This window comes from Bombina bombina, chromosome 5, assembly GCF_027579735.1.
Source record: "Bombina bombina isolate aBomBom1 chromosome 5, aBomBom1.pri, whole genome shotgun sequence".
In the NCBI taxonomy this organism is placed as follows: Eukaryota; Metazoa; Chordata; class Amphibia; order Anura; family Bombinatoridae; genus Bombina; species Bombina bombina.
In genome coordinates, this window is record NC_069503.1 from 782,651,807 (window position 1) to 782,661,761 (window position 9,955).

At 38.7% G+C, this 9,955-nt stretch overlaps 1 protein-coding gene across 1 annotated transcript in view; it reads right to left on the reverse strand.

The window, feature by feature from the left end:
* Nucleotides 1-9,357, reverse strand: part of SOCS6 (suppressor of cytokine signaling 6) — a 123,696-nt gene extending 114,339 nt beyond the window's left edge. Inside the window, exon 1 of the mRNA XM_053714870.1 lies at nt 9,252-9,357. The gene's annotated coding sequence lies outside the window, so the exon portion shown is untranslated. The remainder of the gene's footprint in view (nt 1-9,251) is intronic.
* Nucleotides 9,358-9,955: the final 598 nt, after the last annotated feature.

The window sequence follows — 9,955 nt, forward strand, 5'->3', positions numbered from 1 at the left end:
GAGCCCGTTACCATCAGGAGATTGGTTCCTGTGTCGAACCGTGCCTGTGGTGGGTTCTCATGCCGACAAGGGTACCCGTTCTCCGCTGCCTTTGGGCTGTTTTTTTCACGGGGCACTTAGGGTGGTACAAGCCCGGGGGTCTGTAGGCCTCCTCATGTCAAGAACGACGAGTCATCTGATCTAATTTTCTCTCCAGATCAAAGACACACCAAGAAGGGAAAGGAGGTGGACGTCTTAACCCGCCACGTGGGCTCAGTTTGTTGCCCAGTCAGGTTGCTTAGGACCTATATGGACGTGATCCGGAGGGTCCATTACAATTTCTGGTTCGCGAGGACGGTTCCCCGTTGACCAGATTTCAATGCAGGAGAGGCCTGAGCTGGGCAGCATGGAAAGCGGGCCTTGACCCAGGGGTCATTGCCCCCACTCCTTCAGGGTTGGAGCGTCTACCACTGCCGCGGGTTTGTGTTGGTCTGCCGACCACATTAGGGCGTTGGGGAGATGGAGGTCTAAGAGATACATGTTGTATGTTAGGCCATTAACAATATGAATGTTTGTTTTCTCAGGTTGCAATGTTCCCAGTTAACTGTTGTTTCTTTACAGGGCCAAGAGATGGTCCACTGAGGTTGCTGATCGCAGGTCACTCCTACATTCACTGGGCTGAGCTGAGAGCGGTCGCGAGCCCTGACGGGCAACAACTGGGTCCCCCCCCCCATTGGGTCACTGTTAGGTGGCTAGGTCGTAGGGGTTTGAGTTGGCAGGATCTGCCTGGGTTGCTGCACGGGGCATTGCACAGGTGGGACAAACCCCAAGTTATGATCATTCACGCACGAGGTAGTGATATGGGGCTCCTGACGTGCAAACTGCTCAGTGGGGTGATTCAGTCTGATTTGTACACTTTCCAGACATGGGTCCCAATGTTAAGATAGGGTGGTCCAATAGCATCCCCAGAATTGAGTGGCGCCATGTGCAGCCCACAGGGTGGCCTTTCAGGTCAGAAAGAAACTGAACAGGGAGGTTAGGATTTTGTCCTAGCGCAGTCAGTAGGGTTTGTTGTGGAACATGGGAACATCACAACGGCTGGGAGAAGCCTCAGGAGGGATGGGGTGCACCTCCCTGAGAGGGGCATCGACCTGTTCCTGGGTAATTTGAGGCGTGCTATATTATTACACCTATGTGGGTGGCGGCAAGAACTGTGCCTGTGGGCTATCTCTTGTGGCGGTTTGTACCACGCCCCGGTTTGCCATTAGAGGTAGAGTGACGGCTGGCCCAGGGGGAGGGTAGTCTCTGCAGTTGCGCGCCTGGGGCACCTCCCCCCATTTGATGTTGCCGAGAACTCCCTAAGTCTGTGCGTGCAGCTAAGTTCCGCTTGTGTAGGCATTCACGGGCGTGGTCCAATTTCCTAGCGGGGGGTACTTACTCTCCTAGCTAGATTGCCGCCACCTGGTTTAAGGTTTGCTGAGTTGCTTCCAGCCGGTTCCTATGTTCTATAATAAATGCAGACCCTACGGGTCTTTATACCCGCACCCTGTGTTTGTGTCATTATTCAAGTTATGTATTACCAAAGTCATTTATGGTAAAGTTAAGTTATAAGTTAAGTTATGTGTCATTCAGTTTTATGACTGGTAAGTTATTACAGCAAGCCAGGAGGATAGGGCATTTAATTAATTATGTAGTATAACATTTCTGTGATGTGTTTGCAGTGCTTGTGTAGTGTGTGCAGCGTCAGTGTGTGGAGCACTTGTATAGAGTGTGTAGTATAACATTTCTGTGATGTGTTTGCAGTGCTTGTGTAGTGTGTGTAGCGTCAGTGTGTGGAGCACTTGTATAGAGTGTGTAGTATAACATTTCTGTGATGTGTTTGCAGTGCTTGTGTAGTTTGTGTGTGTGTCAGTGTGTAGAGCACTTGTATAGAGTGTGTGGCATAACATTTCTGTGATGTGTTTGCAGTGCTTGTGTAGTGTGTGTAGCGTCAGTGTGTGGAGCACTTGTGTAGAGTGTGTAGTATAACATTTCTGTGATGTGTTTGCAGTGCTTGTGTAGTGTGTGCAGCGTCAGTGTGTGGAGCACTTGTGTAGAGTGTGTAGTATAACATTTTTGTGATGTGTTTGCAGTGCTTGTGTAGTGTGTGCAGCGTCAGTGTGTGGAGCACTTGTGTAGAGTGTGTAGTATAACATTTTTGTGATGTGTTTGCAGTGCTTGTGTAGTGTGTGCAGCGTCAGTGTGTAGAGCACTTGTATAGAGTGTGTAGTATAACATTTCTGTGATGTGTTTGCAGTGCTTGTGTAGTGTGTGCAGCGTCAGTGTGTGGAGCACTTGTATAGAGTGTGTAGTATAACATTTCTGTGATGTGTTTGCAGTGCTTGTGTAGTGTGTGTAGCGTCAGTGTGTGGAGCACTTGTATAGAGTGTGTAGTATAACATTTCTGTGATGTGTTTGCAGTGCTTGTGTAGTTTGTGGTGTGTCAGTGTGTGGAGCACTTGTATAGAGTGTGTAGTATAACATTTTTGTGATGTGTTTGCAGTGCTTGTGTAGTGTGTGTAGCATCAGTGTGTAGAGCACTTGTATAGAGTGTGTGGTATAACATTTCTGTGATGTGTTTGCAGTGCTTGTGTAGTGTGTGTAGCATCAGTGTGTGGAGCACTTGTATAGAGTGTGTAGTATAACATTTTTGTGATGTGTTTGCAGTGCTTGTGTAGTGTGTGCAGTGTCAGTGTGTAGAGCACTTGTATAGAGTGTGTAGTATAACATTTCTGTGATGTGTTTGCAGTGCTTGTGTAGTGTGTGTAGCGTCAGTGTGTGGAGCACTTGTGTAGAGTGTGTAGTATAACATTTCTGTGATGTGTTTGCAGTGCTTGTGTAGTGTGTGTAGCATCAGTGTGTGGAGCACTTGTATAGAGTGTGTAGTATAACATTTCTGTGATGTGTTTGCAGTGTTTGTGTAGTGTGTGTAGCGTCAGTGTGTAGAGCACTTGTATAGAGTGTGTAGTATAACATTTTTGTGATGTGTTTGCAGTGCTTGTGTAGTGTGTGCAGCGTCAGTGTGTAGAGCACTTGTATAGAGTGTGTAGTATAACATTTCTGTGATGTGTTTGCAGTGTTTGTGTAGTATGTGTAGCGTCAGTGTGTGGAGCACTTGTATAGAGTGTGTAGTATAACATTTCTGTGATGTGTTTGCAGTGCTTGTGTAGTGTGTGCAGTGTCAGTGTGTGGAGCACTTGTATAGAGTGTGTAGTATAACATTTCTGTGATGTGTTTGCAGTGCTTGTGTAGTATGTGTAGCATCAGTGTGTGGAGCACTTGTATAGAGTGTGTAGTATAACATTTCTGTGATGTGTTTGCAGTGCTTGTGTAGTGTGTGTAGCATCAGTGTGTAGAGCACTTGTATAGAGTGTGTAGTATAACATTTCTGTGATGTGTTTGCAGTGCTTGTGTAGTGTGTGTAGGATCAGTGTGTGGAGCACTTGTATAGAGTGTGTAGTATAACATTTCTGTGATGTGTTTGCAGTGCTTGTGTAGTGTGTGCAGCGTCAGTGTATGGAGCACTTGTATAGAGTGTGTAGTATAACATTTCTGTGATGTGTTTGCAGTGTTTGTGTAGTGTGTGTAGCGTCAGTGTGTGGAGCACTTGTATAGAGTGTGTAGTATAACATTTCTGTGATGTGTTTGCAGTGCTTGTGTAGTGTGTGCAGTGTCAGTGTGTAGAGCACTTGCATAGAGTGTGTGGTATAACATTTCTGTGATGTGTTTGCAGTGTTTGTGTAGTGTGTGCAGCGTCAGTGTGTAGAGCACTTGTATAGAGTGTGTAGTATAACATTTCTGTGATGTGTTTGAAGTGCTTGTGTAGTATGTGCAGCGTCAGTGTGTAGAGCACTTGTATAGAGTGTGTAGTATAACATTTCTGTGATGTGTTTGCAGTGCTTGTGTAGTGGGTGCAGTGTCAGTGTGTGGAGCACTTGTATAGAGTGTGTAGTATAACATTTCTGTGATGTGTTTGCAGTGCTTGTGTAGTGTGTGCAGTGTCAGTGTGTGGAGCACTTGTATAGAGTGTGTAGTATAACATTTCTGTGATGTGTTTACAGTGCTTGTGTAGTGTGTGTAGCGTCAGTGTGTAGAGCACTTGTCTAGAGTGTGTAGTATAACATTTCTGTGATGTGTTTTCAGTGCTTGTGTAGTGTGTGCAGTGTCATTGTGTGGAGCACTTGTATAGAGTGTGTAGTATAACATTTCTGTGATGTGTTTGCAGTGTTTGTGTACTGTGTGCAGCGTCAGTGTGTAGAGCACTTGTATAGAGTGTGTAGTATAACATTTCTGTGATGTGTTTGCAGTGCTTGTGTAGTATGTGTAGCGTCAGTGTGTGGAGCACTTGTATAGAGTGTGTAGTATAACATTTCTGTGATGTGTTTGCAGTGCTTGTGTAGTTTGTGTGTGTGTCAGTGTGTGGAGCACTTGTATAGAGTGTGTAGTATAACATTTCTGTGATGTGTTTGCAGTGCTTGTGTAGTTTGTGTGTGTGTCAGTGTGTGGAGCACTTGTATAGAGTGTGTAGTATAACATTTCTGTGATGTGTTTGCAGTGCTTGTGTAGTTTGTGTAGCGTCAGTGTGTGCAGTGTCAGTGTGTGGAGCACTTGTATAGAGTGTGTAGTATAACATTTCTGTGATGTGTTTGCAGTGCTTGTGTAGTATGTGTAGCGTCAGTGTGTAGAGCACTTGTGTAGAGTGTGTAGTATAACATTTCTGTGATGGGTTTGCAGTGCTTGTGTAGTGTGTGTAGCGTCAGTGTGTAGAGCACTTGTATAGAGTGTGTAGTATAACATTTCTGTGATGTGTTTGCAGTGCTTGTGTAGTATGTGTAGCGTCAGTGTGTAGAGCACTTGTATAGAGTGTGTGGTATAACATTTCTGTGATGTGTTTGCAGTGCTTGTGTAGTGTGTGTAGCGTCAGTGTGTAGAGCACTTGTATAGAGTGTGTAGTATAACATTTCTGTGATGTGTTTGCAGTGCTTTTGAAGTGTGTAGGTGTTGGGTTTGTGTAATTTGTGAATGTAGTGTTTGTGAGTGGGTTGTATTCACTGTTTAGTATTCTTTTTTCCAACACTTAAATATTTACTTAAATACCCTATCAATTTAATTTTGAAATTTTAGCATTTTCAGTCACTGTGAGTTACAGAAAATAAGCTTTAAAGAAATGTATTCATGCAATCCATAGTCTCTATAACCTATAAACAGGATTTAACAATATGCATTACACTACATAAAGTGATCACACACCTGTTCACTGCACAAGCACAGGACACGCACATCACATGCACTCACTATACCTTTTTACAATAAAACCCTAGGAAGTTAAATAGCACAAAAGTTACATTAATGTCAGCATTTAAGTTCAATGGAAATGATGAAATGAAACTTCTTACCCAGAGAATTTAGTGACAGTAACACCAGTAGCGGACCTACTCAATAGAGGGCCCTGGTGTACCAGCTGCACCAATGGTAGTTCCACCCCTGAGTATCACCTATTGTGCTTTGCCCGACCACCCCTAGAGAGCCCGATAACCAAAACATATAACCTAGATTTTCAAAAAACTATTTGATTTGCAGCATCTGCAGCATTTGCAGCTTACAAAATTATCTTTTTTAGCATCTCTAAGACGTGAGACACAAGCACAATTTTATACAAAACCAAGAAGCATTTCATGTCCTTTTAATAATATAATATAAAAATACAATATATTGTTTGATCAGTGAATTTAAAGGACCATTATAGTTATACAATAACATGCTCTAATTCATTAGACCATGTCATTTTATCACTGCTGACGCTGCAACTCTATGTGTTTCACCCTGCACAAAGGGTCAAACACAAAGAGATCACTGCTTGTCCCAAATTGATCCGATCATACAACCCAGCTGCAGTTTCTGCTGCTCCTGAATGTTACTTTAATTAGAGCATGTCATTTTATCACTATAATGGCCCTTTAGTTACAAAATGTTCATGGCATTTAATGTTTGATTGGGAACCACGACTATCATTAAAGGGACATGATAAATCACTTGAAATTGGTACAGCATATTTGTAAAAAGCTGACTAAAAAATATCACCTGAACATCTCTATGTAAAAAAGGAAGATTTTGTTCCTCAATATTTTCTCAGTGGCCACATCCCATTGTAAAGGGACTTTAAAGGACCACTTAATGCAGTAGAATTGCATGATTAACAAGTGCATAATAAAAAGACAATGATTTAACACCTAATCTGAATTTCAAAAAAGCAGTAGATTTATTTTTTCTCCCATTTTCCGGCCCCTTGTATCATGTGACAGATATCAGCCAATCACATACTAGTATACGTATACTCTTGGAGCTTGTGCACATGCTCAGTAGGATCTTGTTTCACAGAAAGTGTGTATATAACAAGACTGAGCAAAATTTGATGATGGAAGTAAATTGGAAAGTGTATTAAAACTGCATGCTCTTTCTGAATCATAAACGTTTAATTTGACTTGAGTGTCCCTTTAAGAAGCCAGTCAGGATACTAGTCCCAGGCACGACTTGTAGGACTTGCAAAGCATCTGGCATGTAAAGGCACACTCAAGTTATTTCCCTCCTCAATTTAAGGAAGTTTACTATGAAATCTCACAAGATTTCAGTTAAATTCCATCAGCTCAAAGTAAAGCAAAATATGAGCACAGCACTCATGAAGTTGATTGGCTGCTGTTTTTCACTATGCAGATAACAGTAAAAATAGTACCTCAAGGTAAGCTGAACTAATTTTGATTTAAAATGTCTTCCTTTTTTACATAGATATGTGAAGGTGAAATTTTTGTTTTACAGTTATACTGCATCACTTTCAAGTGATTTAGCATACGGGTATTATGTTCCTTTAACACAAGCTATCTATATATTTCCTTTTTGGTTCCTAATGGATTTTTGTTTGCTAAATCATAATACACTATTTTATTAATATTCTTTGAGAATATTTATTTTCATGGTCATTTTATTTAAATTACTCCAATTTTTTTTTTATTCAGATAGAACATGCAATTTTAAGCAACTTTCTAATTTACTCCTATTATCATTTTTCTTCGTTCTCTTGCTATCATTATTTGAAAAGCAGGAATGTCAACTTAAGAGCCGACCCATTTTTGATTCAGCACCTGGGTAGCACTTGCTGATTGGTTTGCTACATTTAGCCACCAATCAGCAAGCGCTACTCAGTTGCTGATCCAAAAATGGTCTGGCTCTTAAGATTACATTCCTGCTTTTTCAAAAAAACATAGCAAGAGAACAAAGAAAACTTGATAATAGGAGTAAAATAGAAAGTTGCTTCAAATTGCATGTTCTATCTGAATCATGAAAGAAAAAACATGGGTTTAATATCCCTTTAAGATGCCTATTCATCTGACAATTTTACAGTCACAGAAAAGGAAATGTTTTATATCAATGACCTATGAGCATTATTGTGAAGTGTTAGGTAAAGGTAAAACGTAAGAAAAAATATATCAAATAATTTGCCCGTCTTTAGAAGTTTTTAACATTTTTTTTTTCAAATTGTAGCCCTCATTCTGATGTTTTATTGCACCACAAAGTCATCTGAAACTAATAAACAGGCTTTGTCATGGATTAGATTGCCTTTAGTTCTAAAAGCCATGAAAACCAAGTTAAAGAGTACTTTTACATTTTATCATAGAAATATATATAGATAGACAGACAGACTGACTGACAGATAGACAGACAGGCATATAGATAGATAAATAAATAGATATATAGACAGATAGATATACACACATTTATACTAAATACTAAACTCGTCAGAATGTGGGGGCAGGAACCCTGTGGAATTTTTTGGACAAGCTGGTGAAAACCTTGCACTGCTTTTCTGCTTTTGCACTACGTAAGTTTGGAAAAATGTGGAATTTAATAAATATGTCAATCAAATATTTTTCAATATTCATTTAAAGGCTCATTAATAATTAAAGGGATACTGAACCCATTTTTTTTATTTTATGATTCAGAGAGCATGCAATTTTAAGCAACTTTCTAATTTATTCCTATTATCAATTTTTCTTTATTCTCTTGGTGTCTTTATTTGAAAAAGCAAGAAAGTAGCACTTGCTGATTGAAGGTTGCATTTAGCCACCAATCAGCAAGTGCTAACCAGGTGCTGAACCAAAGATGGGCCAGCTTGTAAGCTTGCATTCCTGCTTTTTTCAAATAGATACCAAGAGAACGAATAAAAATTGATAATAGGAATAAATTAGAAAGTTGCAAAAATTCAATGCTCTATCTGAATCGTGAAAGAAAAAAATTGGCTTCAGTATCCCTTTAAGGGTATTTAATTTTAGACATTTTTGATAGATGCATTACCATCAGAAGATTAGTTTTGTATCAATTATTACGTCTCCAACTGATTTCTAATTATACAAAAACAAAACCTTTGTGTACAGTATAGCTAAACAATGTAGATTTATATTTGGCTGTCAAAATTAACATATTTCTGCCATTAAAATGTTGAAGGCAATGCTAAAATATCTATGTAAAAATGCTTATATACAAGGTAATTTTAACTGCGCTTTTGGTTTAATTGTAACTGACATAAATTTGTTTAACATATTACATATTTGGTGTAAAATCTATTGCTCAGTCCTGGGTCTAAAATCCAACACAGGGCAATAAGACAAATAAAAATATGTTTCTCCAAGTCTTAACTCTAGGAAAGTAAAGAATGGCACTTTTGCTTATTTTTGCAAGGAACACACAACATGTACTTATAACTGATACTGTTGCACTTAATATATTTACAGGCAAATTTAATAATTAAAAGTTTGCCCTTCCTTATGATAAAATACCTTTTAAAGGTAGTTATTTGTAAAGTTAATCAGATTATGCAGCTCTAGGAAGAAAAAGGGAAATCTAGATGTATAACAAAATGAGATAAAAAAAAAGATGGAAATACTTTCCAATAAAATAGCCTGACCTTTGGCATACAGTATACTACTATATTAGAAAATAATTGGGTAACATCTTAATTTTAATACAATATTGTTTTATAAAAACTCTGCAATTTCAGTTTCTCTAGTAGTATGCTAAATACTTTGAATCACTATTCTAAAGATTTAATACCATTATGTATAGAGCTTTATTAATCTGACAATAAAAAGCAATTGATAATAACAACTACAACAAGAATAGAATGTCAGTTATATAATGTAAAATAAACAGCTCCTTAAAATTAATTTAGCAAAATGGAGTACCTTATATAAATATTGTCCTTCCAGTAGCTTGGGAAAGTGATAATTTACTTCTTAAGATGCCATCTGTTGGTTTTTAATAACGTGTTTGGAATGTGTTGAGAGATGATCCTACTCTATCAGGAAATGACCCTATCTCTCTGTCACTCGAGTTATCTTCGTACCTCTATACTTTACCAGTCATATGACTTGAGAGCTGGATGTACTGTGTTGCTTAATACAGTACCTTTAGCTTAGAGGTCCTTCAATGACATTATCACTAAATTGCATACCTGAGCGATAAATGAAACCATAAATGTAAACTCATATTATATTCTGGAGCTGTTATTTTTCACAATAAATATATACAATAAAGTAACTGAACCAAGGGATTTACTGTCAACAAAGTGATATTTATTTATTTTTTATATAAAATAAGATATAAAATCCCCATTTTGTAATGGAATTTATTTTTAAAATAGTGATAAATACAATTTTGTGAATGTTCCATACATAATTAAGATGGAGCTGATGTCTTGTGAACAATTGTTTTTTTTTTTGCAGGAGTCCATGTTGTTTTTTTATCTATAGGTTTTGTTTTTTTTGCTGTCTTTTGCCATCACTTACATACTCCTGAAACCAAACCTATCTGTCATCTTCAGACCTTTGTCCTTCATAACTGAGAAATACTAGCTTCTGCCTTAATATCTTTCTCTGAATGACTTCAC